This window comes from Hordeum vulgare, chromosome 4H, assembly GCF_904849725.1.
Source record: "Hordeum vulgare subsp. vulgare chromosome 4H, MorexV3_pseudomolecules_assembly, whole genome shotgun sequence".
Taxonomy (NCBI): Eukaryota; Viridiplantae; Streptophyta; class Magnoliopsida; order Poales; family Poaceae; genus Hordeum; species Hordeum vulgare.
In genome coordinates this window covers 89,855,117-89,862,124 of record NC_058521.1, presented here as the reverse complement: position 1 = coordinate 89,862,124, position 7,008 = coordinate 89,855,117, and positions in this window count along the sequence as shown.

The following is a 7,008-nucleotide window of genomic DNA, read 5'->3' as shown; positions in this document are numbered from 1 at the left end:
GTGTACCCAGCCGCACCACCTCCATGTCATGGTCGTGCTCCTTCCTTTCTGCCACTGCTCCGGCTAGCAAGCCGCCGGCCTGGTCCTATGCCACCGCGACCTCGCATCCCCACCCTCTTGCTTGCGAGCAGTGTGACCATGGCTGCGTTGCCATCTTGTTGGCCTCCCCTGCTAATATGCTCATTTTGCATCATGAATTACTATAGATATTTGTGTCGATCCTATCCATTATCCATTATTATCATACAACCTTATGCCTTTTATCTTTGAATATGCAAGGTACATCACTCAGAGGTAAATGTCTGGAAACTGGAATTCTAGACTGGAAAAACGAGAAAAAGGAAGAAAAACAACTTGCTCCAAATGACCTGAAACTTAGGAAGATTTTTTCTCGAATATTCAAGAATTTATGGGCCAAAAGTATACCGGAGAGGGGCCATCTGCTGGGCACAAGCCACCAAGGCGCCCCTGGCCGTGCCGTGATAGCTTGTGAGGCCCTAGCTGGCCTTCTTGCGACCATCTTCTCCTTATCATAAGTTATCTTTCGGGACGAAGCATTGCAGTCTCGAGGCGGAAACCTGGGCAAAGGCCCTTTTGCTCTCCAGCAAAGAGATTCTGCCAGGGGAATTCCCCTCCAAGAGGGGGAAATCGAAGCCATCGTCATCACCAAAGCTTCCTCCTTTGTGGGAGGACCAATCTTCATCAGCATCTTCACCAACACCATCTCATCTCCAACCCTAGTTCATCATGTGTATTCAATCTTTGTCTCAAAACCTCAGATTGGTACCCATGGGTTCTAGTAGTGTTGATTACATCTTGTAGTTGATGCTTGTTGGATTACTTGGTGGAAGACATTAAACTATTATTATTACACCTCTCATCTTTAACAAGTTGATGTTGTGTGAGTAGTAATTATTGTTCCTAAAGACATGGGAGAAGTCTTGTTATAAGTAATCGTGTAAAGTTAATATTCATGTGATATTTTGATGATATGGATGTTGTTACTTCACTTAGCGGTGTCATGTGAACGTCGACTACATGACACTTCACCATGTTATGGGCCTAAGGGAAGTCATTTGTGGAGTAACAGATTGATGATGGGTTACGATTGTGACAGAAGCTTAAACCCTAGTTTATGCGTTGCTTCATAAGGTGCTGATTTGGGTACACATGTTTCATGCTATGGTTAGATTATTCTTAATTCTTCTTTCGTAGTTGTGGATGCTTGCGAGAGGGGGTAATCATAAGTAGGTTGTTAGTTCAAGTAATAACAACACCTTAGCATTGGTCCACCAACATGTCAAATCATCAAAGTAGAGAATGCGAATCAACTTAATATGATGAACATGACTAGACAGAAATTCCCATATGTCCTTGGGAGCGCTTGCTTTATATAAGAGAACTTTCAGGCCTGTCCTTTGCTAAAAAAGGATTGGTCTATCTTGCTTCACCTTTTCTACTACTGTTACTTGTCACTTTTTATGAATTATCTTGCTAAAAAAATATCTATCACTGTAACTTACAACACTTTGAGAGAATGCTGAAAACTACTTATCATTTCCATCTGATCCTCCTTGGGTTCGACACTCTTATATATTTAAAGGACTATGATTGGTACCCTATGTTTTTGGGTCATCAAGACTCTTTTCTGGCGGCATTTCCGGGGCGTGAAGCGCCCTTGGTAAGTGGAAATTGGTAAGGAAACATTTTCGGTACGTGCTGAAATTTACTATTGCTTGTTACTATGAATGTTCACCCTTTGAGTGGCTTGTTCGGGGCATATTCACCTCAATCGGAAATTGAAGAAATTGTTCCTCAACCTATTGAACCTACTGAAAATATTTATTATGAGATTCCTTCGGATATGGTAGAGAAACTACTAGCTAATCCTTATAACGGTTTAACTCATCCTGATTACCATTTGATATATGTCGATGAGATTTGTGATTGTTTAAGCTTTCAGGTTTACGAGGAGATAAAGTTAAGAATAAAGTTTTCCCTTTATCTTTGGAGGGAAAATCACTAATGTGGTATAGGCTATTGGATGATATTGGATCATGGGATTAGAATCGCTTGAAGCTGGAAATTCCTCAAAAGTTTTAGCCTATGCATCTAATCCATCATGATCAAAATTTTATTTATAATTTATGGCCTCATGAAGGAGAAAGCATTGCTCAAGCTTGGGGGAGGCTTAAATCTATGATGCACACTGCCCCAACCATGAGCTCTCAAAGGAATTAGTTATACATAATTTTTATGCTCGACTTTCTCATGATGATCAAACATTACTTGAGGCTTGGGCTGTTGGTTCCTATATGAACACTAGTAGAAAAAGGCCCATTTGTTCCTGTTCCAGAGGACCATTAGCCCCGGTTCTTGAACCGAGACTAAAGGGCCGGGACTAAAGGCTTGGTTGGTCACACCAACCGGGACCAAATGCCATCCATGCGTCAGCATTTGGCCGGAGCTCGAGTTTATGTTTTTTTGAATGGGGGGGGGGTTGGGGGGGGGGGTTTGGAGGGTTAATTTAGTGGTTTCATATAGTGTTAGCTAGCTAATAGAGAGAAGTGTCCTCTCTTTATCTATGCTTGGTTGAACAACAAGTTTTCGTATATCTATCCGACACTATTACATATATACAATATAACATCTTTTACAATTATTCCAAAACATCATCTAATTAAGATCCAATGACAAATCCACATGGCATTCTCCGTCTTTAGGTATGACGTGGTCAAGAAAGAATCCCGCCAATTCCTCTTGAAATGCTCGTATGCGATCATATGGTAGGAGTTCATCCCGCTTCTGCGAGATCTAATTTAAAGAAGGGGGTCAATACATGCATATATATGAAGAAAACTCAAAACAATTGTGAATATTATTTACGTACTTGCAATTGTTTCTCACAGAAGACCCGCTCAGAGGTCGAGTGGCGAATGAACTCGCATACATAGTATGCACATAAAACAGTGCCTTCTTTGTGGTACATACACTTTATGAGAATAGAGTTCAATCAAACTGATAAGCAAGTATGGTAATGATATATTGATGAAAATTTGAATCAATTAGATATGCACGGAACTAGCTAGTACTACTTACTTTGGGGTGCGTAAATCGCAATTCTTTGTTTAGACCGGGAACCTTATTGGCGAACTTCGTCCAAACCGTGCCAGGCAAAGAAAATGATTATTTGATATCAGGAAATTAACGAAAGTTGCATGCCGATATGGTCTCGGTATATTGACTGAGCTTACTTCTTGAGCATTGCAGTAATGTCCTCATAATCCTCTTTGGCTTTACGTCTCGAGTCTAAGACATTTACTAATGTAGTGCCAACGTCAATGGATAGAAGAATAAAGTGGTCTCTGCGCACACATATATAACTCATCAATTACATTACTTAATTAACCTCGAGTAAGCGAAACCGAGTTTACAGAGAAGACATCAACACTCATTTGAAGTTGCAAGGAAAGATTATTTCCCCTTTTTTATGTATAAGGAACAAGTTTAGCAAGTTCTCCTCGGTCTCTTTGATTGAGTTTCGTACCGTTAATTCATTTACGACATCTGGTCTAATGAACCCAACATCGACGATTCCTGCATTTTTTAATTCTACGATCTTCAATCTGCATAATAGATATAGTGAGGATAATTATATATACATGCAATGAACGAGCTGAGCTAGAGACTTAACTATAGAAGTAATACTTACAGCCAGTAGGAAGTCATGAGTTATTTGTCGAGGGTCAGTTTATTGTATAACTGAAATAACTCCTCAAATTGAATAGTAATCACGGGAAGTCCAATGAATTCGTGCTCTGGTTTCACTGCCACATACATAGCGTTTTTCCCAGACTCCCTGCAGGTTTTCATGTACCGCTCATGCAATATGTGCATCATCGTTGTTAGAGGAGGATGACCAGGTTTGACGAGAGGCTTCCCGTGCACGTATTTATATTGTTATTTTGTTACATCATCCCCCAAGTAATCATCAGGATTGGTACCGGGCACCTTCTCCGGATGATTAGCGACGACGATATCGAGCCCGGGAATTGTTTTCCCACTTCTTCATTCTGCTAGCCTTGCATCACTAGAACTAGTTCCCGACCGCATCGCTTGTGCATATGTCTTTTTAAGAATGCGGTCATAGTTGGAATCCGACAAAGGAGCTGGTGGTCGCTGCAGTTGATTGATAGTGCGCTCCACTTTCACTGGATCTAGCTTCTCCTCCGGAGGTGGAGTTTTCTATGCAAAATGGGTCCTCAATTCAGCACAACATATGTCCTTGTTTTCCTCCTTGGTCCTCTCATATGGTAAATTTTCCAGAGGCTTGAGAGATGGACCATATTTCCCTCCTCTACTTGTATTGCTAGCCGCCGGAGAGAAGGAGGCGTATCTCTTTCGCTTGAGAGAAGGAGGCGGACTGCTCTGACGCGCCGGAGGAGCCAGAGCGGCGGTGTTTGTCTTCCGACGTTGTCGACGAGGCGAAGGAGGATGCGGACTGCTCCGACGCACCGGAGTAGGCGAATGAGGAGGACTGATGATGACGAGATGATGTATATACTTCTCGCCCCTCGTTGGATACCCCAAGTGGAAGGTGGAGATGTAGTCAGCAACAAATTTCCCTCAGACAGAGACTGTAAGGTTTATCGTACTAGGAGGACTCCTAGTCTCAAAAAGTAGGTGTCTTCCACCCTGGCGCTAGCAGAAGACGTGGACCTGCACACACAACAAATAACTTTGCTCCCAACGAGTACAGAGAGGTTGTCAATCTCTCCGGCCTTGTAGTTTGCAAAGGATCAAAACACAAGCGGGAAGGTAATAGTGACTGCAACGGAAAAGTAAAGAAAGCGGTAATGATGGAGGTGTAAACAATGATGGTGATATGGACGGGAGTCACATGATGTTCAATAGTGAGATGTCTCTCTCCCAAAAGATAATAAACAACTATGCTAGGGTAAACAAATCACAGTTGGGCAATTGACAGAATTATGGTCGCACCGCAATTCTAATTATGCTCCTTGATAGTTAGAGGTTCAATAGTAATGGGCAATACGCCAAGACAAGTAGACCGTTTATTCATCAGCATCTACTTACTAATCATCCACCTTGAGATATCTATCCAGAACATCTCTCCGGTATTAAGTTGCGAGCCCCACCCAAAGTGTAAACTAAAAGCAACGGACAACTACATTAACAAACTATGCATAAGGTAAACAATCCTTGCAACCGTGGTCACAAGCACCGTTGTTTTCTCCCTGGTGGCAACAAGCACATCCACTAGTCTCATGTTTTTGTCACTCAAGCTAGACATCAAGGGGCCCGAACCCACAATCATGCATAATGCTCCCTCTTGGAGTTACGATCTACTACTTGGCCAAAACAATAAAAAGCAACGGAGAACATGCAAGAATCACTAAGGAACATAATATAAAAGGATAATCAAATATATAACTCATAACAATCTGAACATAATCTCATAATCCATCGGATCCCAACAAACCGAGCATAGCAAAAGCAAGAGGATTACATAGATACCTTGATCATGTAGGGCAGCTCACAAGGACTAACCATTGAAGCACAAGATTGAGAGAAGACATCACATATCTACTGGTCATGGACTCATGGTCCAAGGAAAACTACTCACAGCATGTCCGGGAAGCGTCCATGGCGGTGGAGAAGCTCTCGGGGGTCAATCCTCCCTCCGGCAGGGTGCCGGGAAGAGGTCTCCTGACGCTCCCGATCTCGAAAGCGTTGCAGCGGCGGAACGATGGAGAAATTCGTGATTCTAGAAAGTCTGCGAGGGTTTCCTCACAGATCTCTAAATATAGGCCAAAGGAGGGCACCGGAGGAGGTAGGACCCACCCAAGTGACCTCCTAGCGCGGCCTAGGGTCTGGCCGTGCCAGCAGGCCGCCTGGGAGGCCCCTGGCCCCCTGTGGCCCTCGTTCGGTGATCCCGAGGCTTCTGTTTCGTTGATTGTTTATATATTTTTTCTTGATTTTTTTGGGCTTCGGAAAATTGGGGAAAAGCCCCTGCAAAATAGACATTAGCAGACATAAACTGCCACTGGGTGCATTGAGTTTGTAGGTTAGTCCAAATATGTGTAAAATGATATAAAAGTGTGGCAAAACATATAACAATGTCACCCAAAAGATCATGGAACAAGCATAAATTATAGATACGTTTGGAACGTATCAACATCCCCAAGCTTAATTTCTGCTCATCCTCGAGTAGATAAATGATAACACAATAATTTTTGTGGTGACATGCTAACACACATATAAGAACTTCAAAGTAAAGCCAGTGTGATATGCAATTCAAGTCAAGACAATAACAAGCAAGAGTCTATATTTAGTATTGAATTTAGCAAAGTAAGAACATAAAGGTGCAAGAGCTCTCGCTGTCCGTGACTCGAATGTCTCCAAATGGTGTTTTTGTGCAAGAAGTGGGAGATCAGTTCAGAGATAAAATATTTTTTTAATTGAGAATGCAATGTACTAAACCTCACACTTAGTATCCTTCAGAATCTTATTTTGACTCATCCCCATACAACTTGTCACGCAGAAGTCAAAATGACACTCTCCCTTTCAATTTTGAGCACTCAAGCAATGAATAAGCGTAGGCAAGATATATTGGCACTTAGGATGGCAAACAGAATAATGATGGGGAAGGAAGACAAAAAGGGGTGAAAGGCTCACATCAACTAGGACAACCATAGGTGAGAGAAAGCCAAATGATAGATATGATGTGAGGAGTAGGGATTGCCATGTAACGGATGCACATATGAGCTAAGGTAAGCTCTCCAATGGATTTAGTGGGGGTGCATCCAACTTGTTAGCTCATGAAGACCTAGAGCTCATTTTAGGAGGCTCATCATTGGAATATGCAAACCAAGTTCTATAGTGTAAGGGTCCCCACATAGTTATGCATGAATAATAATCTCTATGTAGTACCAATATAGTAATGGAGTACGAGTGTGGATATTTCAAAAGGAATAGTACTGTTGC